This window comes from Dermochelys coriacea, chromosome 2 (genome assembly GCF_009764565.3).
Source record: "Dermochelys coriacea isolate rDerCor1 chromosome 2, rDerCor1.pri.v4, whole genome shotgun sequence".
Taxonomy (NCBI): domain Eukaryota; kingdom Metazoa; phylum Chordata; order Testudines; family Dermochelyidae; genus Dermochelys; species Dermochelys coriacea.
This window is the reverse complement of record NC_050069.1, coordinates 256,689,276-256,716,094: the sequence shown is the minus strand read 5'-3', so window position 1 is coordinate 256,716,094 and position 26,819 is coordinate 256,689,276.

Genomic DNA, 26,819 nt, shown 5'->3' with positions numbered 1-26,819 from the left:
TTACCATCAGGAGAGCGGGGGGGGGGCGAGAGGAGAACCTTTTTAGTGATAATCAAAGTGGGCCGTTCTAGCAGTTTATAAGAAGAGTAGGAGGGGAAATAAACAAGGGGAAATAGTTTTACTTTGTGTAATGACACATCCACTCCCAGTCTTTATTCAAGCCTAAGTTAATTGTATCCAGTTTGCAAATTAATTCCGATTCAGCAGTCTCTCATTGGAGTCTGTTTTTGAATTTTTTTTTGTTGAAGGATTGCTACTTTTAGGTCTGTAATCGAGTGACCAAAGAGATTGAAGTGTTCTCTGACTGATTTTTGAATGTTATAATTCTTGACATCTGATTTGTGTCCATTTATTCTTTTACATAGAGACTGTCCAGTTTGGCCAATGTACATGGCAGAGGGGCATTGTTGGCACATATCACATTGGTAGATGCGCAGGTGAATGAGCCTCTGATAGTGTGGCTGATGTGATTCGGTCCTATGATGGTGTCCCCTGAATAGATATGTGGACAGAGTTGGCAACGGGCTTTGTTGCAAGGATAGGTTCCTGGGTTAATGTTTTTGTTGTGTGGTATGTGGTTGCTGGTGAATATTTGCTTCAGGTCGGGGGGGCTGTCTGTTAGCAAGGACTGGCCTGTCTCCCAAGATCTGTGAGAATGATGGATCGTCCTTCAGGATAGGTTGTAGATCCTTAATGATGCGTTGGAGAGGTTTTAGTTGGGGGCTGAAGGTGATGGCTAGTGGCGTTCTGTTATTTTCTTTGTTGGGCCTGTTCTGTAGTAGGTAAATTGTGGGTACTCTTCTGGCTCTGTCAGTCTGTTTCTTCACTTCAGCAGGTGGGTACTGTAGTTGTAAGAATGCTTGATAGAGATCTTGTAGGTGTTTGTCTCTGTCTGAGGGGTTGGAGCAAATGCGGTTGTATCTTAGAGCTTGGCTGTAGACAAGAGATAGTGTGGTGTGGTCTGGATGAAAGCTAGAGGCATGTAGGTAGGCATAGCGGTCAGTAGGTTTCCGGTATAGGGTGGTGTCTATGTGACCATCGCTTATTAGCACCGTAGTGTCCAGGAAGTGGATCTCTTGTGTGGACTGGTCCAGGCTGAGGTTGATGGTGGGATGGAAATTGTTGAAATCATGGTGGAATTCCTCAAGGGCTTCTTTTCCATGGATCCAGATGATGAAGATGTCAAAATAAAACACTTGGAGGCCTGTTATTGTTATTATTATTACAGGTTCAGATGACTCAAGCGTTATTGCTTCCTTCTTGCATTACCAGCAAAAAACTGCTGTTTACCACATAGCGCACTCAGGTCTCAGTAGTTTTTGTTCCCAGCTACATGACAGAACAGCCTTTGTGTTTACATAGTTACACAGTTCCGGCTTTGCAGTGAAGACAGGACCAGCCATGTCTTCACTGTGTTCCTCAAGGCTATAGCAGGATTCACAAATGGGGTTCACTCCTGTCTGCCCTGCAAGCCTGAACTATGGTCACAAGCTTCCCTGGTGAAACTGGGCTCAGCATGGGACATGATTTCATACCATAAGCTGGACCTTACTTCACACAGAGTGAGGGAACTATATTATTTTAGATAGAGGGGAAGAGGATGGGCTCAGTTAGTGTCTCCTGAGCTTTCCTTTGTGTTTCAGACTCAACAAACCAAAAAGTGAAAATGGAAATTTAGCTGACACCACAGAAGGTTGCATGTCTGTCAGTCAGAATCAGGAATCCCTCCCAGTTGCTTACAGGGTGATGTGACAGGGTCAGGCCAGATGGCTATAGGAGAGTAATAGAAGGCAGATATATTAGCCCCAGGCTAAGTAGGTCCCTTTTCCCTGGGTAAGGTAACAGGGAAGGTTCCAGTACAATCAGGAACCTTCTGGAGACAATTAAGACAGGCTGATTACAACACCTGCAGCTAATCAAGAAGCTGCTAGAATCAATTAAGGCAGTCTAATCAGGGCACCTGGGTTTTAAAAAGGAGCTCACTTCAGTTTGTGTGTGCATGTGAGGAGCTGGAAGCAAGAGGCACTAGGAGCTGAGAGTGAGAACGCAGACTGTTGGAGGACTGAAGAGTACAAGCATTATCAGACACCAGGAGGAAGGTCCTATGGTGAGGATAAAGAAGGGGTTGGGAGGAGGCCATGGGGAAGTAGCCCAGGGAGTTGTAGCTGTCACACAGCTGTTCCAGGAGACACTCTAGACAGCTGCATTCCACAGAACCTGGGCTGGAACCCGGAGTAGAGGGCAGGCCCGGCCTGGCCCGGGTTCCCCCCAAATCCTCCCAACTCCTGGTCAGACACAGGAGGAGTTGACCTGGACTGTGGGTTCAGAAAAACGGCCAAGCTGAGGGCTGCCGTGAAGCTCCAAGGCGAGCAAATCTGCCAATAAGCGCAAGACCCCCAAGGTAGAGCAGGAACTTTATCACAACTGGTGTCGGAAGAGGGATCTGGTGTTCACAGCGTGGCGGAAGAAGGAGGGTGTTTGCAAGGGGAAAAAAAAAAAAAAAGGGAAGAGGGTCTATTTTTTTTTTCTCACCACAATGGAGGAGGTAGTGCGGGCACTGATACAAGCCATGGCTGCCCAGCAGGAGTCTACTTGTGTGCAGGCAGCCACCCAACAGGAGGCAGTGCGGCTGCAGCAAGAGACTAATTGCCTGCTGATGGACCAGGCTGCTCAAGACTGGGCTATGTTGCAGGAACTGGTAAACCAGGTAAAGGCCCTTACAGAGCTGAACCGCGGCCATGATGGGACGCAGATCATGCGGGCCAGCAATTGGCTGCAGAAAATGACGCGGGAGGATGATGTAGAGGCATACCTCCTGGCCTTTGAGAGGACAGCCCTGCGGGAGGCTTGGCCCCAAGAACAGTGGTCTGGCATCCTCGCTCCATTCCTGTGTGGGGAGGCCCAGAAGGCCTACTATGATTTGCCTGAAGAGGCTGCGGTAGACTAGCCCCAGCTGAAAGTAGAAATCCTGGCCAGATCTGGGGCAACAACCACAGTGCGGGCCCAGTGATATCATGAGTGGAGGTACCAGGTAAACAAAACCCCACAGTCCCAATTATATGACCTCATCCATCTTGCACGAAAGTGGTTACGAACTGAGTCCTAGAGTCCGGAGGAGATACTAGAGGTTCTGGTCATTGACCGGTACATGAGAGGACTACCGCCAGACCTTCGTGCCTGGGTAAGCCAGAATGAACCCTCCACCTATGACGAGGTTGTCGCACCGGTAGAAAGACGAAGGACAACGAGGGAGCTGACCCGACCAGTTAAGGAAGAAGCACCCCGGGTTAAACTAGCAGCACCAAGCCCTAGAGCTCGGGTGACAGGGCCACCAGGAGAACCCAGGTGGAAAAAGAGAGGGGCTGAAGGCCCACCAGAAGCCACAAAGAGTCAGAGCATTGAGGGGGAAGAGGATTGTGATGTTAGACTACCCAAACCAAGAGACCGGGGAACGCCTAGGGCTCCATACAGATGTTACGCCTGCGGGGAGTGGGGACACATAGCTGCACAGTGTCCCAATGCCGAGGAGCCTATGCAGTGTAACCTGGAGAACTGGGCAGACCCATGCTCCCTAATCCACCTTGTGGGGGTCTCACTAACCCCAAATATGTACACCAGACCAGTGAAGCTAAATGGGATAGAGACCACAGCACTGGTTGATTAGGGGAGTGCTATCACGCTTGTCTCGGGGAAGCTCGTGAAGCATAGTCAGCTGGGCTAAGCGTACAGGGATAACATGCGTCCATGGGACAGTTGGTTATTACCCCACCATCCCAGTAAAAATGGAGATTCAGGGGAACACTACTGAGGTAGCAGCAGGTGTAGTCCCTAAACTCCCATACCCGGTGCTTATAGGGAGGGACTTCCCAGGTTTTGGAGACTTATTCCCAGTAGGAGATTTGGAGAAAGAGGGAAGCCCTGAAAGTAGTGAGGCATCCACAGTAGACTGTCAACCCCCAACCTTCTCTGAAATATCCCCAGATTTGTTCTCCACTCCCAGACAGCGTAGAAAGACGAAAAGGGAAAGAAGGGCAGCTAAGGCCTTGGGAACCCAAAACTGGCCCAAAGTCAGAGGGTCATACTCGTAGGTAGGTGGACCCGAGCAGCTGAAAAGGAGGCCACCCAGGAGGGAGAAGCACCCGAGTCGGACTCACATCCTAATGCCTCTGAACCAGTAGAGGCAACAGAGACTGGCCCCCTAGATCTCGGGCAGATGATCCCCGGGAGAGGAAATTTTTGGATGGGACCAGGCTGAAGACCCAAGGTATGACAACATTAGGAAGGAGGTGACCGAAATAGATGGGGTCCCCGTGGAAGGGAAAACCCAGGGACCAGGATCCTACTTCATAATGAAGAAGAATCTCTTATACCGGGTTGTACCAGTACAGGGGCAGAAGGTACAGCAGTTCCTAGTACCTCAAAAACACCAGAATGCTGTATTAAGTCTGGCCCATAGTCATCTATTTGGGGAGCATTTGGGGGTAGAGAAGACCCTGGCACGAGTCCTGTGACAATTCTTCTGGCCCAGAATACATGAAGAAGTGTGGAGGTACTGTGCGTCCTGCCCAGAGTGTCAGCTGCACAGTCCCCATCCCCACTTGAGGGCACCTTTAGTACCCCTTCCCATCATAGAGGTCCCCTTCGAGTGAATAGCCATGGACCTAGTGGGACCCCTGGAGAAGACAGCCCAGGGCCACCAATATATACTTGTCGTTCTGGATTATGCTACTCGCTACCCAGAAGCCGTCCCCCTGTGGAACACGGCCTCTAAAACGATAGCTAAAGAGTTAGTGGGGATCTTTGCCCGGGTGGGGCTACCAAAGGAGATATTAACAGACCAAGGTACCCCATTTATGTCGAAGCTAATGAAGGACCTCTGTACGCTGCTCCATAAACATAGCCTGAGAACTTCAGTCTATCATCCACAGACCGATGAGCTGGTAGAAAGGTTTAACCGAACCCTCAAGGCAATGATAAAGAAAGTGGTAAATTGAGACAGGAAGGATTGGGACACCCTTCTACCCTATCTTATGTTTGCAATCTGGGAGGTACCTCAGGTCTCAACTGGGTTTTCTCCCTTTGAATTATTATATGGACGCCACCCCCCGTGGCATACTAGATATTGCAAAAGAAATCTGGGAAGAGGAACCCAATGAGGGGAGAAATATAATTGCCCATGTGTTGCAGATGTGAGAATGGATAGCCCGGGTCACCTCTATTGTACGGGAACATTTGGAAAAGGCGCAGGAGGCCCAGCGAACCCATTACAATTGCCAGGCAAAAGTCTGACAGTTTCAACCAGAGGATCGGGTGATGGTGTTGGTACCCATGGCAGAAAGCAAGCTTTCGGCCCAATGGCAGGGGCCCTATGAGGTGGCTGAACCCGTGGGGGAAGTAACCTACAAGGTGCGGCAGCCAGGACACCGGAAACAAGAACAAATTTATCACATTAACCTCTTAAAGCCTTGGCACCAATGAGAGGCATGTGTAGTGGCCCAAGAGACCCCGATCCAGGGAAATAATATGCAGGAGCAAATCAGGATATCCACTGATCTGACACCAAACCAGAAGAAGGAGGTAACTGAGATGATCAACTGATACCAGGACGTGTTTTCAACCAAACCAGGCCGGACCACTGAAGCATATCACCACATTATCACAGACCCTGGGGCAAAGGTAACTTTAAGGCCCTATCAGGTCCCAGCAGCAAAAAGGGAGGAGATCAAGGCAGAGGTAAAAAGGATGTTGGAGCTAGGAGTCATCGAAGAGTCCCACAGTCAGTGGTCAAGCCCGATTTTGTTGGTGCCCAAACCTGATGGCACCACTAGGTTTTGTAATGACTTTCGCCGGCTGAATGAAATATCCAAATTCAATACATACCCCATACCCCGTATCGATGAGTTAGTTGACCGCCTGGGCAATGCCCGATTTTGGACCACCCTTGATTTAACAAAGGGATACTGGCAGATTCCCCTTGCCAAAGATGCGAAAGAAAAGATGGCATTCTCTACCGCAGAGGGTCTGTTTCAATATACTGTTCTTCCTTTTGGACTGCATGGAGCTCCTGCCACCTTCCAGCGTCTTATGGACACGCTCCTACGGCCCCATACCAGTTATGCAGAGGAATAACTGGATAATGTGAAAAGATGGAAGCGGTTCTGGACACGCTAAGAAAGGCTGGCCTCACAGCCAACCCAGCCAAGTGTGCTATAGGGCTAGCCGAGGCTAAATACCTTGGCTACATTGTAGGGAGGGGCATGGTCAAGCCCCAACTAAACAAACTAGAGGTATCCAAAATTGGCCCCGGCAAAATCAGAAAAAGCAAGTCTGAACATTCCTGGGTGTGGTGGGGTACTACTGATGATTTATTCCCCATTTTGCTACAAGAGCGAGTCCCCTGACAGACCTGATAAAAGCCCAGGGTCCAGACATGATGAAGTGGACAGATGCTACAGAGAAAGCATTCATGGATCTACAGACAGCCCTCTGCTGTAACCCCATTCTTATAGCCCCAGACTTCAAAAAAAGAATTAATTTTACAAACAGATCCATCTGAAGTAGGATTGGGAGCTGTCCTATTGCAGATGATCGGAGATGAAGAACACCCAATCCTCTACCTCAGCAGAAAACTCCTCCCGAGAGAGCAGAAGTATGCTGTGGTTGAAAGAGAGTGCCTAGCTGTTAAATGGGCCACGGAAACACTACATTATTACCTTCTGGGACGACGGTTTACCCTTGTGACCAACCATGCACCCCTCCAGTGGATGCAGCGAAATAAAGAGAAGAACACAAGGGTGACCAGATGGTTCCTGTCCCTACAACTTTTCCAATTCACCATACAACAACGGGCTGGAAGCCAACATGGCAATGCAGATGGCGTGTCACGAGTACATTGCCTGACGTCCCAAGTTGCCCAACCCTGTAGTGTTGAGCAGATGGGGGGGATATGTGACAGAGTCAGGCCAGATGGCTATAGGAGAGTAATAGAAGGCAGATATATTTGCCCCAGGCTAAGTAGGTCCCTTTTCCCTGGGTAAGGTAACAGGAAAGGTTCCAGAACAATCAGGAACCTTCTGGAGACAATTAAGACAGGCTGATTACAACACCTGCAGCCAATCAAGAAGCTGCTAGAATCAATTAAGGCAGGCTAATCAGGACACCTGGGTTTTAAAAAGGAGCTCACTTCAGTTTGTGGTGTGCGTGTGAGGAGCTGGAAGCAAGAGGCACTAGGAGCTGAGAGTGAGAACGCAGACTGTTGGAGGACTGAAGAGTACAAGCATTATCAGACACCAGGAGGAAGGTCCTATGGTGAGGATAAAGAAGGGATTGGGAGGAGGCCATGGGGAAGTAGCCCAGGGAGTTGTAGCTGTCGCACAGCTGTTCCAGGAGACACTCTAGACAGCTGCATTCCACAGGACCTGGGCTGGAACCCGGAGTAGAGGGTGGGCCCGGGTTCCCCCCAAATCCTCCCAACTCCTGGTCAGACACAGGAGGAGTTGACCTGGACTGTGGGTTCAGAAAAACGGCCAAGCTGAGGGCTGTCGTGAAGCTCCAAGGCGAGCAAATCCGCCAATAAGCGCAAGACCCACCAAGGTAGAGCAGGAACTTTGTCACAGTGGTTAGACCAAAGCCTGGTCCAAGTTTTCCAAACAAATTCATAAACCTTAGTTTGGGGCTTTTTCTTGCCTAACATCGGGGTTTGTAATGAAAGGGTCCCACTGCTCTGTTACCACATCATAGACTTTGAGCAATTCCATTAGATCAAGGTCCATCAGGAGTAACTCCAGGGAAGTCAATGGAGCTAACCTGGTGTTAAACCAAGGTAAACGAGAGGAGGATCAGGTCTCCACAGGTAGTGTGGGGTTTACTTCTACAAGGAGTAAAAAACAGCCTAAAACTAACTGAAGGGTGTTCACAGTACAGGGGATAGCACAAGCTGCTTGTAGCCCAGCCCTCCCATCCTTTTTTGTCTATCCAGTGTTTCTGATGCCCTCTTAGAACCTTGAAAATCATAGGACTGGCAGGGACCTCAAAAGGTCTTCTAGTCCAGTCCCCTGCACTCATGGCAGAACTAAGTATTGTCTAGACCATCCCAGACAGATGTTTGTCTAACATCTGTCCGGGATGGTCTAGATAATCAATGGTCTCTCTGTGGCAAAGTGACTCACCACCTGGTACACTGCCTTGTGAGTAGGTGTGTAGGTGCAGTGTTACGGGGGATATCCTCTGTAGTCCTGCTGACCAGGTCAGCTGGTGGTTCCCTTTTGCCCTGTGACTTGGGCCTTTGGCCAGGTCACCTTTGGCCTCACTCTTTTGGGAGTAAACCAGATTTTTCACCCAATTTAGTCCTATGGCCTCACACCAGGCCAATGGCCCTGGTCCAAGCCCAATAGTTCTTCTGGCCTCTTGTGTTTGGCATCTTCGCACTAATCTTTCTATAGAGGCTGTAGGAGAACCCATTACCTTTCTTTACCCTGGGTTCCAGGCCAGGGGCCCTTGTAGCAATTGGTCTGGTCAGAACTCTTGCTTCTTCCCTGGGTTACTTCCTACCCATCCTCTCTGGAATGTCAGGCAGTTCACAGTCGTTCCTTGTAAGTCCCAGGCCTTCTTCTCAGTCCCTGGCTTTGCTGCAGGGATGCTGCGGGTTGGACACTTGCAATGGTAGCGGCCACACACCTCCGGGCTTTGGGTTGTGGGACCCTTCTTCCCAGTGTCAGCCCCCATTGGGTTAAGATTCTCCTCCCAGTCTGGCCTGCAAGGACCCTTGGATGGGGGTGTCTTTCTGCACTGGACCCTTTGCCCAAGATCCCCTCTTGGCTGGCCCCAGTTGCTCACCACACCTGGCTGTGTGGATGCAGCTCTGCTCCCAGAACAGGATCTGTTCTCCCTGGCAGGGCCGGATTAACCTTTTGTGGGCCTGGCGCCAAACTAATTTGTGGGCCCCAGGGGAGCAATGGAGTATGGCACTGAGACGGGCCAGGCTTCTGCACCAGTCCCAGACGCCTCAGCTCCGGGGAGACAGGGGGGCCCCACAGGTGGTGGGAAGCAGAAACTGCCCGGAGATGGAATTACACTGGGGTCCGGCCAGGGGGCAGAGACGAGCAGGGGACTGGGGCTGAGGAGACAGCAGGCAAGCAGGCCAAGAGGAGCAAGTGTGGGGGGGAGCCAGCAGGGTATCGGGCCGCAGTGCAAGCAGAGTAGGCCGGGGCCCCTACTGAGCATGGGCCCGGCTCCATGGATCTACTGGAGCCATTGTAAACCTGGGACTGCCCCCTGGGCTGCTTCGGTGACTCTGCTCCCAAATCTGATCTGCTTCCTGGGTTGCTTTTCTGGCCCCTCTGGATCTGGCCTGGCTCTGGTCCCCAGCTCAGCTTGGGCCCCTGCTTTCTCCTTGGCTCAGCCCCACTCTGTCTGACCCAGGCAATTCCAGCTCACACAGAGGATGGGACCCCCCTGGCCTCCTGACTCCCTGATTAGCCTGCTCGCCCTGTCAGTCAGGCTGACCTGGAGCATTGGCTTCTCCCCTTTTGGCACTGGGAGCTAGCCAACCAAAACACCCCCACTGAATGTTAGTAAGGGGACAACCCCTTACATTTAGTCAGACAGAAGTTATTGGGCTCAATACAGGGGTAATGGGGGGGAATTTAATGGCCTGTGATATACAGGAGGTCAGACTAGTTGATATAATGATCCCTCTGGCCTTCAAAAATGAATCTACGAACAGGAAGATAACATTTGATGCCGGAACATTTCAACAATGTCAGGGTTACTCTAGGACAAGAGTCTGAGCTCATTTTGCTGTCATAAAGGAGCTAAATCTGACAGCCAATCACTTTTGATACAAGTCAATTTTCATTTCATGAGAACATGACTGGAAATAAAATAAACTAATTAGGGATGGGAATTAGGATGCTGATTGATCCTCCCTCTCTGATACCAGGATCTCTTTCTCCACCCTGTTTACACCCAGCCATTCGTCATGCTTCACATTGTGCCCACTAAATTCCATACAGGCAAGGAGACTAGAACACCCTCTGAAACCCTTCATTGCTCCCCCTCAGTTGGCCAAAGAGATCACTGCTGAACAAGGCTAGACACTCTGTCCTCTACTCACTGACTGAAAGTGCTGCCCACTGCCCTTGCGGCACACCCGGGACTGAATTGATTTTCACTGTGTTGATGTCTTTGACAAAGAGGGATAGGGGAAACACAAAGCAGCCTTCCAGCACTGTACAATGTCATTGTCAGGGTAGTTCCTTTTTTAATTCCAACTGCATTCCCAGACCCTTAGTGAGCATACAGCATAGATTAACCTGAAACTACGATTAGCCATGTTGCAGGAACTCCAACATTCGAATATCCGAGTGACAGTTCTTCAGTACACATCTTAGCTCCAAACAGATAAATAAATGTACTGGGGAATGTATAAATGAAAAATAGTGAGATTATCTAGTGCTTCCCATGTGTTCATTCCACAGGGATATTGCAGCATGTACACCCATTACCCAGAACTGCATAAGAGAGTGCGTCCACATACACAGTTATTCTAACAGCAGCTTGCTCTGGAGTCAGATTCTGTACAGATTTAGTCTGTATTCCAGCAAGTCTGGCCAAGCCCAATATTAGAGTGTTCTCAGTGATAGCAGATGACAAAACGAGGAGTAATGGTCTCAAATTGCAGTGGGGGAGGTTTAGGTTGGATATTAGGAAAACCTTTTTTCACTAGGAGGGTGGTGAAACACTGGAATGGTTACCTAGGGAGGTGGTAGAATGTCCTTCCTCAGAGGTTTTTAAGGTCAGGCTTGACAAAGCCCTGGCTGGGATGATTTAGTTGGGGATTGGTCCAGCTTTGAGCAGGGGATTGGACTAGATGACCTCCTGCGGTCCCTTCCAACCCTGATATTCTATGATTCTAGGATTACTGAGTGTTAGGGCTGGCATGGTCTTCCAGATGGAGTTTTTATTTAATGTAGCCTTATTCCTTGTAATTAACAACACTTCACATTTATTCATTTTGGAATTTCTAGGAATTGTGTAGACTAGTTTCCAGTTTACTTTATCCACTGCCTTCCTTATCAGTTCACCTTACCAAGACTCATTCAGGCATACAGCTGAATGAAACAGAGCTCTCATCTGCACGGCAAAGACATACATTAATTTTACACCATGTTTGGATCAGTCATGTTGTTTAGCAAATATTATTTGATCACTTGAGCAATGTCATCATATACACACACACACTCACACACACACACACGAAAAAAAAAGTCACATTAAAATATGTAAAGGACCAAGGACATAGGTGTGTTTTCCATTTAGGTATCAGGAAAAAACCAAACAACTTCATAGTACAGTGTCAAGTCAAGAAGAACGTATGGGGCTGAATTTACTTCTGACAGCGACTAGTGTCCGAGGAAAATCCACCCGGTTGTGTAAGGAGAATGTTTTTAACTGTATCTGTGCGTGTACATGGTCACACCTTATATTAAAGTTATAATTCATAAATAGTACATTAAAGTGTTATTAAATGATGAATAGATGTTATAAGGATGCTACAGATGTGTAATATGTGTTATAGATGGTTATAGACAACCTGTTGGAAGCTATTACACTCTATAACTGATTAACCAGTCTTTTTGTTGTGTGTGTGTGTGTACACAGTGTCTAGCTCAATGTGGTCCTAGTCCTGGGGTTACTAGACTGCTACCACAAAATAATACATAATACTGTTTGTTTATGTCTGCATACATATGTTGGGGGTAGGGTGAGTGAGCATATATAATACATGCTAGGAAAATGTAGGTCTGTCTCTCTCTAGTGGATAGTCTATGTAAGAGGTTTTGAGCGTGCTTCAGGACTTGGTGCTTCAGTTCAAGGGATAGAGGCTCATGCTTTTAGTGAGGTGCATCCCAGCCCTCCTGTCAGCCCAGGTGGAACAGTTACACATGCATGCAGTTTGGTGAAATTCCATGTATTACACACCACATAGTTTGTGATTTTTACAAAACCCCTAGAGCAGTTAAGTGTGCAGTTTGGGTTGATTTTAACACTTTTGCTTCTTTATCCTCTTGTACTGTGCCCTGAAATTGACTTTGATTCAAACAAATGACAATCCTGGCTTAAAAACAGGTCACAACTCAATTGAAATCATGTCTATCTTTCTTCGGGACCAAATTTTGATTTACTAACAGATTAGAGATGGTCACAGTAGAGTACAATGCATATTACTGAATATTAACATTTAATAGAGTCCGTTGAGTTGATTAGAGCCCCGATGAAACAACAGCAATAAGCCATATTTAATTAAAAGAAAATGAAATATGCAGAAGCCAAGGCATGAGTCGTGCATTTCTGCATCCCACTCAACAAATGAATCATTTCTCTGTTTTTCTTTCTGAAACAAAAAACCTTGCAGTTCATAAAGATTCATAGATTTTAGGGCCAGAACAGACCATTATAATTATCTAGTGTGACCTCCTGAATAACACAGGAAATGCCCATTACAATAGAGGACTATTCTGGCATTACTATAAAGATCATTTGATATCTTGACTAGATGAGGACATTCCCGAACATATGAACACAGAGCTGAGCCCAAGACAAGATAGGATTGCCCAGCTTGCCTATGAGACAAACACAATCCAAACTGTTATTAAGTTCACAGCATATGTTATCTATCTCTATATCACTAGTGATGGCTATGGAAGAGTAGTCCTTTTGGGATCCAGGAAGTGGGCAGGCAAAGCCCGTCCACTGCGAAAGGATCCCCCCCATCCTAGAAGGGGGATTCACAGGACCTAGATTCCAATTAATTTCGGGGGACAACTAATGAAATAACAGGGACAGGAGTGTGGTCAAAGGGTCAAATGAAGGGAACCAGATGGGGACACCAAGCAGAGAACCCCGGACGGCGCCCACTGCTCCTCAAAGGTGTCAAGGGAGTCAGAGGGTGCCGCCCAGAGGAACTCTGTCCTGTTACGTGAACGGACCGAGGATCAGAAATAGGCCCCACAGTCACAGGAGACTCCATCGGCCAACCTCCTCACTCTGGTTTTATAGATGGCCATTTTAGCTAGGGCCAGGAGGAGGTTGACCAGGAGATCTCGTGACTTTGTGGGGCCACAGATAGGGAGTGCATAAATAAGAAGGTGAGGGGAAAAGTGCAACGAAAAGCATAATAAGATATTGGTGAGGAGCCAGAATAGGGGCTGCAGCCTGGCAGACTCCAGGTATATATGTGCCAGGGTTTCCCTCATGCTGCAAAAGGGGCAGGTGTCTGGGATTGAGGTGAACCGTGCCAAGTAGACGCCCGTGTTCACGGCTCCGTGAAGGAGCCGCCAACTGACATCCCCGGTGGGCCTTGGGACTAAGGTGGAATATAGGCTGGCCCACCGGGGCTCCTCACCCTCCAAAGGTGGAAGGAGGTCCCGCCATTTTGTATCGGGGTGGGACACGAGGGTGAGGGTGTGAACGGTGTGGAGCACGAGCAAGAATAGATGTTTTCTTCGCGCGGTATGAAAGCAGACCAGCTGTATCTCATACAGCAGGCTTACAGTGAAGGGGTGAGGGGGTCGGTTGGGTCCACGGGGCAGGGGTCCAGTTAAAAGGTCTGGCAGGCCTGGTCATTGAAAACAGTTTCCAGGTCCGGAGGAGGTCCTGGTAGAAGACTGGCAGCCCGGAGAGGTCTCGCGGAAGACCTCTCGGATGGAGATAAAAGAGCTGCCGGTCACATCGGAGCCCTCGGAAGCAGCACAGGAAGACATGCGCCAGTATGCTCAACGCCGGACTCCCTGCACCATAAAGGAGCCTCTGCAGGGCCTGGAGGCAGAAGACATGGACCTGAGTAAGCGGACATTTCAGGCCCTGCCCTCCCTCCTCCAGGGGTAGATGGAGAACCCCTGCAGGGACCCATTGAAGTCCTGACCAAAAGAACTCCAGAATCGATGTCTGGAGGTTGTCCAGGAAACCCGGGGCCGGGACCAGGGTGTTGAGCCGGTACCACAGCATGGACAGGACTAGTTGATTAAGCACCAGCTCTCTCCCTCGAAGGGAGAGGCACCGGAGTAGTCTTGTTCATTTCTGGAGCTGCTCTGTCACCCCGCCCTCTAAATTCTGCCAGTTCTCCGGCGGAGAGGGATGCGTGGCAGAAAGGTAAACGCCCAGATAGAGCAGCGGACCCGTGCTCCACCGGATGGCCTGAAGCGCGGGTGGGAGGGAGTTCGCCTGCCTCCAGTCCCCTACCATCAAGCCAGAGCTCTTGATCCAGTTGACCCGGGAGGAGGAAGCTGCCAAATAGATGGCCTAGCAAGCCTCCACCCGCACCAAGTCGCCCGGGTCCTGGACCACAAGGAGGAAGTCATCAGCGTACGCCGATGGGACCATCCACAGCTCCGGCTCCCACAGCACCAACCCTGTCAACCTCCTTCGGAGGAGACAGAGGAAGGGCTCGATCGCCAGAGCATACAGCTGGCCCGAGAGAGGGCACTCCTGCCGTACTCCTCGCCCAAAGCTGACTGGTTCGGTCAGGGTCCAGTTGAGCCTGACCAGACACTCTGCGGAGGTGTACAGCACCCAGAGAAAACCCACAAACTGGGGTCCAAAGCCAAATGCTGGCAGAGTGCTCAGGAGATACCCGTGATCCACCCTGTTGAACACCTTCTCCTGATCTAAGGACAGGAGGGCGAACAACAGACTATCCCTACACCCGTGTTCCAAAAGATCCCGGACCAGATATAGGTTGTGGAAGATGCTGCAGCCCGGGACGGTGTAGGTCTGGTCTGGGTGGACCATGTCCACCAGCATGGACCCTAGCCACAGCGAGATTGCTTTGGCCACAACTTTGTAGTCCGTGCTGAGGAGCGAGATGGGACGCCATTTTCGTAAATCGCGGAGGTCCCCCTTCTTCGGCAATAAGGTGAGCACGGCTCGCCTGCACGAAAGAGGGAGGACCCCGCTCTGCAAAGACTCGGCCCAGACGGTGACTAGGTCTGGGCCCAGGACGCCCCAGAACATGAGGTAGAACTCCACGGTCAGCCCGTCCATGCCTGGAGATTTATTGGTGGGCATGTGACGGAGGGCTTCCGAGAACTTGGACAGAGTGAGAGGCAGCGCTAGCTGGTCTTGGTCTCCCGCGCTGACCGTCGGGAGCTCCTCCAAAAGCACTCTGCAAGCGTTAGGATCAGTCGGATCCAGGGAGAAAAGGTTTGCGTAGAAGGCTCTTGCCCTCCCGCACATCTCCACCAGATCCGTGAGGGGGACGCCATCTTCTGCCGGTAGGCAGATGACATGTTTCTTAGCCCCCCTCTTTTTCTCCAGGGCGTAGAAGAAGCGGGAGCCGCAATCTATCTCCCGAAGGAGACGAATGCGGGATCGAACAAAGGCACCCCGGGCCCGATGGTCCTCGAGGGACCAGAGCTCCTCCCGCTTCTCCCGGCACGCTCCGCAGAGGGGTGGATCCTCGGGGCTGGTGACCAGACGCCTCTCCAGCTCTAAGACCTCCCATTCCAACTGCTCTATCGCCGCATCCCTCCGTCGGCTGGCGCCCCAGGTGTAGACACGGCAGAAGAGCCGGGCGCACACCTTCCTTAGGTCCCACCACTGCTGCGCCGAGGGAAAGGCACGCCGCTGCCCTCGCCAGGCCAGCCAGAACTCCCGGAAGGACACCACAAAGCCCGCATCCTCCAGCAAGCTGTTGTTGAAATGCCAATAGGCCGGCCCTGGCCTCTCCACGCAGAGGGAAGCTGTCATGGTGGCTAAATGATGGTCAGAAAATGGGGCCGGCCGGATGCTGGAGGAGTGGGCTCGTGAAAGATGAAAGCGTGATAAATAAATGCGGTCCAACAGGGAGTGGTGCGACCGATGGGCCTCCACCCGGACAAAGGTGAACGTGCAAGTGTCATCCGGGTGGTGGTCGCGCCAGACGTCCACCAGGGAGCGGTGTTCGACTATCTCCTGGAGGACGGCGGCAGCGGCCGGGCTCAGCTCGGTCCCCGAGCGTTCCCGCTCCTCAAGGGTGATGTTAAAGTCCCCTCCCAGGACCAGGCACTCATGAGGATCCAAGGTGCCGAGGAAGGCGGACGCCTGCTGATAGAATAGCAGCCACTCCGGACTCGGTGCCGGCGCATAGATGTTAACAAGGTTGACTACGAGCCTCTCCATTCGGACCCAGAGGTGCAGCAGGCAGCCAGGCACAGCTGCAGCGACCCCCAGCACCTCGGTCCATAGGTCGGGGGAGAACAGGGTCGCCACTCCAGCCGTACTAACTGTGAGATCGCTAAAGTAGACCCTGCCCCCCAATCCAACCGCCAGCTTTCTTCGGTGGTCGGATCCGTATGGGTCTCCTGCAGGAAAACCACAGAGTACCCCCCTCCCGAAGGAAGGAGAGCACCTGGGACCTGCGGAGACCCATCCTACAGCCCCGGGTGTTCAGTGTTGCGATGGTAAGAGGTGCCATGAGGAGGGCTGGGGGGGATCCTCACCGTCAGAGACGCTCGCAGCTCCTGATGGGCCACGCAGCAGTCCATGACCTAGCCTAGAGGTGAGTAAGGAGTCACAGAGGAGGCGGACCCGCTGGTAGGCCGTGGCGCCCTGCCTCCCGGTCCTTTTACCTTCCCCCATGAGGGCCCTTGTGGCCCAGAGGATTTGATGAAAGTCCCCCCATCACTGGAGAGCAAGCTGTACTTTGTTGCGGGAGCCACAGACATCTTCTAAAAGCTCCCGCAACTCCTCTCGCAACGCATGAGGGGTTGGGGTTACGGTCTCCTGGTTACTCCCCGACGGGGCCCTTGATACAGCCCCATGGGCCACCAAGATGGGCAGACAGTATGCGGCCCCCCGACGGGGCTCCTGATAGGTTGGCCTGAATGCTGGGGCGATAGGGGGCAGCGGAGGGAGGATAGCAGCACCTGGTGGGTCGGGACGGGTAAACACAAAGGCCGCTCCCTGGGGGTCATCGATTGGAAAAGGGAAGGAGACAGCTCCAGGGGCGGCAATAACATCTCGGGAGGTGGACAGGATAGGGGCAGGGGCAGGAGCAGGGTTAGAGGCGAGATTCTGGGCGGGGAGAGGGCTCTCAGTGATGCCGGGCGCAGGCTCTATGGTGGATTTGGCAGCCACGGCATCAGGAGGTGGACTCTTTTCTGTAGGGCCCCTCCCGGGAAGGAGGTCGAATGCTCCTCACCAACGACGGGTGCTCCTGGTGGCTCAGGTCCAGGCCGCGTGGCACTGGCCATCACCTCAACAGGATCGGCAGCCGTCAGCAGGGTGCCCTCTGCAGCCGGGTTGATGGAGGAGTCCAGGGGCTCTTCGGAGGTGGGAGCGGAAGCAACGGTTAGGGGGAGGGAGCATGGGGAAAGGGGGGCTGGAGTGAAGTCACTTAGATTGAGGCCCGCTGACATCAGGTCGTCCTCCCCCTGGGTGACCGGGGTCAGACCAGGGCCTCGATCTTATAAATGGATGGAAAATTATTTTCCGCCACCCCGGGATTCTCCCCGCGGCACCTGATACGATGGTTGCCATGGGGCACACTGAGGTTTCAGATGGTGCCTTGGGGGCCTCGGAGGAGAGGGACTCCCGTGGAGGGGAGATACTGTCTTCCAGTGTTGCCACGTCTTCCCCAGCCAGCACCGGTGGATGGAACACACCCGTGGGAAGAGCGGAAGGCTCGGCATCGGTGCCCCCCTTCCTGGTCTTCCAGGGGGCCTCCACGTCAGATGGAAAGAGCAGAGCTCGAGCCTTCCGCTTGCCCCGCTTCCCTTGGACTAGGGCCCAGCCCTCCATGACATCATCCGGGGGCTGGCTAGCAGGGGTTGTGTCAGGGGGCAGAAGCGATGGCTCAGGGACTTGAGGGGGTAACGGTGGAGCAGCACAAGGGAGGGAAGATTCCCCTTGGGGCGGGCCCTCTCCCATGCCCGGCGGTGTCCCTGCCGCACCCTTCTCCACAGGCCCCGCCAGATTGCAAGCAGCAGGGGCGGGGCTCGCGCGCTCGTCTGGGCATAGTTGGAGAGGTGCCCCTTGGGCCTGAGCGGGAGCAATAGTGGACTGGGAAGGAGGAGGGGTGGTTTCGGGCGCCGAGCAGCCAGGGGCGCCGGCGCTGATGGGGCCAGTGCCCAGCCGGGGCTCGGGGGTTCCGGATGCCCCTCCTTGCCGGGCCAAGGGGCAGTCCCTCCGGACGTGTCCCATCGCCTGCCAGAGGTAGTACTGGGCCTCCCCCGTGGAGTAATGCACCCAGTAATGGGCCCCCTGGTAGGGGACTAGGAAGGACCCCTACAGCACCTCTCCGTCACGCGCCGCTGGTGGCGGTTGAAGCTGCACTTGCCGGCAGAACGAGAGGACGTGATGGAGGGCAGGGTCTTTGCAGCCCAACGGGAGAGGGCTGATGACAGAGATGGGCTTCCCCAGGGTAGAGAGGGCGGGTAACAGGGCGGCATTGGGGAGAAAGGGACGGACGGAGGTCAGGACCAGGCAGACGCCCAGGTCCTCTAGCGGTTCTAAGGGGACAAACACGCCCCCTACTGCCAGGCCCTTCTCCACCGCCTCCTGGGCGGCGGCCTCCGATGTTAAGCAGAAGACGACCTTGCCGTACATTTTGGAGTCCGCCACAATGGCCGTGGGCCCCACCACCCTTGCCAACGCCCACACATAGGTCTCCACGTGGGGCGAGGCGGGCACCAGGAGGCAACGGACTCTGTGCTTCCTGGTCATGGTGGGAAAGGGGCCCCGGCCGCTATAGATGGTAGTGGAGGCGGTGGGCGGAGGAGATAACGTAGCGGCAGGCGGGGCGGCTGCCGCCACCTGGGTGTACGCCCTGGGGGCTGGGGGAGGGACACCTGCAGAGCTGGTGGAGGGAACAGCGGAGAGGGATGCCCCAGCCGATGGTGGGGCCAGGGTATTGGGGGCAGGCCCTGCCACGGAGCGCCTGGTCTTTTTAGCGGGGCCCTTCCCCTTCTTCGTCCCCTGGCCCTTCCTGCCGGCTGGGGGGGCTCCCCCCGAATCTGAGGGGGTGAGAGATGTGGCAGCAGTGGAGGTCACCCCGGTGCCCGTTGCTGCTGGTGCCCAAGCGGGGGCAGTGGCAGATGGTTTGGCAGCAGAGGTAGAAGCTTGGGGGGGTGATGGAGGGGCAGGCGGGGGAGGGGCAGCTCAGGCTGCTGGAGGGGCCCCACCTGTCTCATCCCCCGCCATCATGAGCAGGGAGGGAAGGGGAGACACCAGAAGGAGGAGGGGAGAGGGGAAGCAGGTCTACCACTCCTCCCCGCTAGGCTGCAGGCAGGGGAGGAGGGCGCCAAAAGGGGTGGGCTGGACGGGGGGCAATTAGGGGTTAGGGGTCAGTCGCCGACACAGGGTGGAATTCTGGCTCCTCTTGGTGCACTAGGGTAGGGGGGGATACAACAACTTTGGGGGTGCAGTGAAGTGGGTTAAAACTAAAATGGGGAGTTGCACAAGCGCATGGGAGGGGAGATGGGCACACGGAGCAAGGGGTTAAGCAGGCTGGAGGTAGAACAGGGAAACCAAGGGGCTAGCTTCAGAGGCTGGGGCAGGGCAAACAATATAATAGCTGCAGAAGGAAATGGGTGGGGCAGGCAAACAACTGAAGCTAGTAAGGGGGCTAGGGCAAAAAGCGGGGGGGAAAAGCTGCAAATGGGGCAGGCAGTAAAGGGCAAAGCTGTGGGGTGGGCAGTCTGGAGGTGGGACACGTGCACCCACGTGCGCTTGCACAAGTCTTTTTAGATCGGCTGCTGCTTCTGGCCCAAAGGGTGGAAATAGGGCATGGCAAACCAAGTAAGCAGCTGCGTACAGAGGCAGGAGCTGAGGCAGATGGTATACAGCCAGTGGGGGTGGTGGAGGGGGCAGCGATGGTGGTAGTAGTGGGGGGAGTAGGGGGGAACACAGATGGATCAGAGGGCAGCTCCACTCCACACCCCGTGTCCCTTCAAGCACAGTCAAGACCCGCACCACAAGAGCACAGTTTGAAAGTTACTGAGTCTTAGGGCCCCCTCCCCGGTGGTCTGCAAGGTCTCTAGGTGCTGCCCCACTGGTAGATGATCCTCTTCTTCTCCTCCTCGGGCTTCAGCAGCTCCAGGCAGCAGACTCCACAGCAGCAACAGCTCCAGGAACTCCAGGCGGCGGTCCAGGCAGGCAGAAAGGACCCCTCTCAGGTGGTGGTGGTGGTGTCCACAACAGCAGTGGCTGGGGTCCCTCACTCCTCCTCTCTGGGGAGTGGGCTAGCAGCCCCCCCGGGGCTGCAGTTGGAGCAGTAGTAGCACCCGAGAGTGGGGGATCCAGCAACCAGGTAGCAGAGAATGGGGGGGGGGTGTCTGGCCCAGCCAGGGGAGCAGCTGGAACAGCAGGGAGAGCTTAAGGCCTAGTAGCAGCAGGAGTAGCAGTTTCCCATCTTCCTCCAAGCTAGAAGGCTATGGAAAAGCAATCTTATTGGGATCCGGGAAGTGGGCGGGCGAAGCCCGTCCACGGCTAAAGGATCCCCCCCAGCCTAAAAGGGGGATCCACAGGACCTAGATACCCAAAAAATTCCGGGGGACAACTAATAAAATAACAAGGACAGGAGTGTGGTCAAAGGGTCAAACAAAGGGAACCGGGCGGGGACACCGAGCAGAGAACCCCGGACAGCGCCCACTGCTCCTCAAAGGCGTCAAGGGAGTCAGAGGATGCCGCCCAGAGGAACTCTGCTCGGATACGTGAACGGACCGAGGATCGGAAATAGGCCTCACAGTCACAGGAGACTCCATCGGCCAACCTCCTCACTCTGGTTTTGTAGATGGCCATTTTTGCTAGGGCCAGGAGGAGGTTGACCAGGAGATCCCGTGACTTTGTGGGGCCATGGATAGGGAGTGCATAAATGAGAAGGTGAGGGGAGAAGTGCAACCAAAAACATAATAAAATATTGGTGAGGAGCCGGAATAGGGGCTGCAGCCTGGCACACTCTAGGTATACATGTGCCAGGGTATCCCTCACGCCGCAAAAGGGGCAGGTGTCTGGGATTGAAGTGAACCGCACCAAGTAGACGCCTGTGCTCACGGCTCCGTGAAGGAGCCGCCAACTGACATCCCCGGTGGGCCTTGGGACTAAGGTGGAATATAGGCTGGCCCACCGGGGCTCCTAACCCTCCAAAGGTGGCAGGAGGTCCCGCCATTTTGTATCGGGGCGGGACACGAGGGTGCGGGCGTGAAGGGTATGGAGCATGAGCGTGTAGAGATGTTTTCTTGGCGTGGTTTGAAAGCAGACCGGCTGCATCTCGTGCAGCCAGCTTCTAGTGAAGGGATGAAGAGGTCGGTTGGGTCCACGGGGCAGGGGTCAAATTAAAAGGTCTGGCAGGCCTTGGGTAACGGGTGGGCAGGGCGTGCCCTCGTGCAGGACCCGGTCGAGATGAACCCCAGCAGCGGGCGGCAAAGAAGCCTTCACCTCCTGAAGTATGCGCCGGGGAGTACAAGGTCCGGAAAGCCCCATGCGCTGAGCGAACGTCAGGGGATCCAGCCAGTCTCCCTGGTCATAGTCCAGGAGGTCTCCGACTCTTGTGACCTCTGCCAGGACCAAACTCTGGCACACCGAGCGGGACTCCACCACCTGCAAACGGAGCTGGGGGTTGTGTAGCAGGGGCTCCGTGAGGAGATCTGCCCCCTCGGTGGCCGCCACGGACCTGGTCGTTGTAAAGAGTTTCCAGGTCCGGAGAAGGTCCTGGTAGAAGACCGGCAGCCCGGAGAGGTCTCGCGGAAGACCTCTCGGATGGAGATAAAGGATCTGCGGTCGTATCAGAGCCCTCGGAAGCGGCGCAGGAAGGCGTAGGCCAGTATGCTCCACGCCGTACTACCTGCACCATAAAGGAGCCTCTGCAGGGTCTGGAGACGGAAGACATGGATCTGAGTGAGCAGACATTTTAGGCCCTGCCCTCCTTCCTCCAGAGGTAGATGAAGAATCCCTGCAGGGACTCAGTGCAGTCCTGACCAAAAGAACTCCAGAATCGATGTCTGGAGGTTGGCCAGGAAACCCGGGGCCTGGACCAGGGTGTTGAGCCGGTACCACAGCATGGACAGGACTAGTTGATTAAGCACTAGCGCTCTCCCTCAAAGGGAGAGGCACCGGAGTAGTCCTGTCCATTTCCGGAGCCGCTCTATCACCCCGCCCTCTAAATTCTGCCAGTTCTCCGGCGGAGAGAGATGCGTGGCAGAAAGGTAAATGCCCAGATAGAGCAGCGGACCCGTGCTCCACCGGTTGGCCTGAAGCGCGGGTGGGAGGGAGCTCGCCTGCCGCCAGTCCCCTACCACCAAGCCAGAGCTCTTGACCCAGTTGACCCACGCGGAGGAGGCTGCCGAATAGATGGCCTGGCAAGCCTCCACCTGCGCCAAGTCGCCCGGGTCCTGGACCATGAGGAGCATGTCATCAGCGTATGCCGACAGGACCAGCCGCAGCTCCGGCTCCCGCAGCACCAACCCTGTCAACCTCCTTCGGAGGAGACAGAGGAAGGGCTTGATCGCCAGAGCGTACAGCTGGCCTGAGAGGGGGCACGCCTGCCGTACTCCTTGCCCGAAACTGACCGGTTCGGTCAGGGTCCAGTTGAGCCTGACCAAACACTCTGCGGAGGCGTACAGCACCCGGAGAAAATTCACAAACCTGGGTCTGAAGCCAAATGCTTGCAGAGTGCTCAGGAGATACCCGTGATGCACCCTGTTGAACGCCTTCTCCTGATCTAAGAACAGGAGGGCGAACGACAGACCATCCCTACACCCAACTTACAATAGGTCCCGGACCAGATATAGGTTGTCGAAGATGCTACGGCCCGGGATGGTGTAGGTCTGGTCTGGGTGGACCACGTCCGCCAGCACAGACCCTAGCCGCAGCGAGATGACTTTTGCCACGACTTTGTAGTCCATGCTGAGGAGCGAGACGGGATGCCAATTTCTTAAATTACGGAGGTCCCCCTTCTTCGGCAATAAGGCGAGCACGGCTCACCTGCACGAAAGAGGGAGGACCCCGCTCTGCAAAGACTCGGCCCAGACGGTGACTAGGTCTGGGCCCAGGACGTCCCAGAACATGCGGTAGAACTCCATGGTCAGCCCGTCCATGCCCGGAGATTTATTGGTGGGCATGCGACGGAGGGCTTCCGAGAACTCGGCCAGAGTGAGAGGCAGCTCTAGCCGGTCTCGGTCGCCCACGCTGACCGTCGGGAGCTCTTCCCACAGCACTCTGCAAGCGTTAGGATCGGTCGGATCCGGGGAGAATAGGCTTGCGTAGAAGGCTCTCGCCCTCTCGCACATCTCCACCAGATCCGTGAGGGGGGTGCCATCTTCTGCCAGTAGGCAGATGATATGTTTCTTAGCCCCCCTCCTTTTTTCCAGGGCATAGAAGAAGCGGGAGCCGCAATCCATCTCCCAAAGGAGACAGGTGGTGGTCGCGCCAGACGTCCACCAGGGAGCGGTGTTCGACTATCTCCTGGAGGACGGCGACGGCGGCCGGGCTCTGCTCGGTCCCCGAGCGGTCCCTCTCCTCAAGGGTGATGTTAAAGTCCCCTCCCAGGACCAGGCACTCCTGAGGATCCAAGGTGCCGAGGAAGGCGGATGCCTGCTGATAGAATTGCAGCCGCTCCGGGCTCGCTGCTGGGGCATAGATGTTGACGAGGTTGACTACGAGCCCCTCCATGCGGACCCGGAGGTGCAGCAGGCACCCGGGACAGCTGCAGCGACCCCCAGCACCTCAGGCCGTAGGTCAGGGGAGAACAGGGTCGTCACTCCAGCCGTACGAACTGTGAGGTGGCTAAAGTAGACCCTGTACCCCCAATCCAGCCGCCAGCTGTCTTCGGCGGTCGGATCCGTATGGGTCTCCTGCAGGATAACCACAGAGTACCTCCCCTCTCGAAGGAAGGAGAGCACCTGGGACCTGCGGAGACCCATCCTACAGCCACGGGTGTTCAATGTTGCGATGGTAAAGGGTGCCATGAGGAGGGCTGGGGGGGATCCTCGCCGGCAGGGATGCTCGTGGCTCCCGGCGGGCCGCGCAGCAGTCCGTGACCCATCCCGTAGGTGAGTAAGGAGTCACGGAAGTGGCGGACCCGCTGGTAGGCCGCGGCGCCCTGCCTCCCGGTCCTTTTCCCCTCCCCCATGAGAGCCCTTGCGGCCCGGAGGATTTGATTAAAGTCCCCCCATCGCTGGAGGGCAAGCTGGACTTTGTTGCGGGAGCCACGGACGTCTTCTAGGAACTCCCGAAACTCCTCTCGCAGCGCATGGGGGGCTCGGGTTATGGTCTGGTTGCTCCCCGATGGGGCCCTTGGTACAGCCCCCTGGCCCAGCGAGATGGGCAGACAGGGTGCGGACCCTCGACGGGGCTCCTGATGGATTGACCTGAATGCTGGGGCGATAGGGGGTGGCGGAGGGAGGATAGCAGCCCCTGGTGGGTCGGGACGGGTAAACACAAAGGCCACTCCCTGGGAGTCATCTGTTGGAAAGGGGAAGGAGACAGTCCCAGGGGTGGCAATAATATCTCGGGAGGTGGGCGGGATAAGGGCAGGGGCAGGGGTAGAGGTGAAAGTCTGGGTCGGGAGAGGGCTCTCACTGATGACGGGCGCAAGCTCTCTGGTGGATTTGGCAGCCACGGCATCAGGAGGTGGACTTTCTTCTGTAGGGTCCTCTCCCGGAAAGGAGGTTGAATGCTCCTCACCAGCGAGGGGTGCCCCTGGTGGCTCAGGTTCCAGCCATGTGGCACTGGCCGTCGCCTCAACTGGCTGGGCGGCTCTCAGCGGGGTGCCCTCTGCAGCCGGGTTGATGGAGGAGTCCAGGGGCTACTCGGAGGTGGGAGCAGAAGCAATGGTTAGGGGGAGGGAACATGGGGAAAAGGGGGCTGGAGTGAAGTCGCCCTGATCGAGGCCCGCTGGTATAGGATCGTCCTCCCCCTGGGTGACCGGGGTCAGACCCAGGGCCTCGATCTCCTCATATATAGATAGGAAATTGTTTTCCGCTACCCCAGGATTCTCCCCGCCGGCACCTGACGCGACGGTTACTTCGGGGCACACTGGGGTTTCAGATGGTGCCTCGGGGGTCTTGGAGGGGAGGGACTCCCGTGGAGGGGAGATACCGTCTTCCAGTGCTGCCACGTCTTCCCCAGCCGGCTCTGGTGGATGGAACACACCCGTGGGTAGAGCGGAAGGCTCGGCATCGGTGCCCCCCTTCCTGGTCTTCCGGGGGGCCTCCACGTCAGATGGGAGGAGTGGAGCTCGAGCCTTCCGCTTGCCCCGCTTCCCCTGGACTAGGGCCCAGCCCTCCATGGCATCATCCAGGGGCTGGCTAGCAGGGGTTGTGTCAGGGGGCAGAGGCGATGGCTCAGGGACTCGAGGGGGTAACGGTGGGGCAGCACAAGGGAGGGAAGATTCCCCTTGTGGTGGGCCCTCTCCCATGCTTGGCGGTGTCCCTGCCGCACCCTCCTCCACAGGCCTCGCCAGATTGCATACAGCGGGGGCGGGGTTCTCCCGCTCGTCTGGGCATAGTGGGGGGGTGCCCCTTGGGCCTGAGCGGGAGCAATGGTGGACTGGGAAGGAGGAGGGGCGCTTTCGGGCGCCGGGCAGCCAGGGGCGTCGGCGATGACGGGGCCGGTGCCCTGCCGGGGCTCGGCGGTCCTGGATGCCCCTCCTTCCCGGGCCAGGGGGCAGTCCCTCCGGACGTGCCCCATCCCCCGGCAGAGGTAGCACCAGGCCTCCCCCGTGGAATAATGCACCCTGTAATGGGTCCCCTGGTAGGGGACTAGGAAGGACCCCTCGAGTGCCTCTCCGTCGCGCGCCACCGGCAGCAGTTGAAGCTGCACTTGCCGGCGGAAGGAGAGGACGTGACGGAGGGCGGGGTCTTTGCAGCCCAACGGGAGAGGGCTGATGACAGAGATGGGCTTTCCCAAGGTAGAAAGGGTGGGTAACAGGGCGGCATTGGGCAGAAAGGGACGGACGGAGGTCAGGATCAGGCGGACGCCGAGGTCCTCTAGCGGCTCTAAGGGGACGAACACACCCCCCACCGCCAGGCCCTTCTCCACCGCCTCCTGGGCGGCGGCCTCCGATGCTAAGAAGAAGACGACCTTGCCATACATTTTGGAGGCCGCCACAATGGCCGTGGGCCCCACCACCCTTGCCAACGCCCGCACATAGGTCTCCACGTGGGGCGAGGCGGGCACCAGGAGGCAACGGATGCCGTGCTTCCTGGTCATGGTGGGAAAGGGGCCCCGGCCGCTATAGATGGTAGCGGGGGCGGTGGGCTGGAGCAAAGATGTCGCTGCAGGCACGGGGGCTGCCGCCACCTGGGCGTATGCTCTGGGGGCCGGGGGAGGGACACCTGCAGAGCTGGTGGAGGGAACAGCAGGGAAGGGCGCCCCAGCTGGAGATGGGGCCGGGGCATTGGGGTCAGCCCCTGCCATGGAGGGCCTGGTCTTTTTAGCAGGGCCCTTCCCCTTCTTCTTCCCCTGGCCCTTCCCGCCGGCTGGGGGGACTCCCCCCAAATCTGAGGGGGTGAGAGACGTGGCAGCAGTGGAGGTCACCCCGGTGCCCGTCGCTGCTGGTGCCCCAGCGGGGGCGATGGCAGATGGTTTGGCAGCGGAGGTAGAAGCCTGAGGGGGTGACGGAGGGGTAGGCGGGGGAGGGGGAGCTTGGGCTGCTGGAGGGGTCTCACCCGTCTCATCCCCCGCCATCATGAACAAGGAGGAAAGGGGGACACCAACAGGAGGAGGGGAGAGGGGAAGCAGGTCGACCACTCCTCCCCGCTAGGCTGCAGGCAGGGGATGAGGGCGCCAAAAGGGGTGGGCTGGACGGGGGGCAATCAGGGGTTAGGGGTCAGTCACCGACA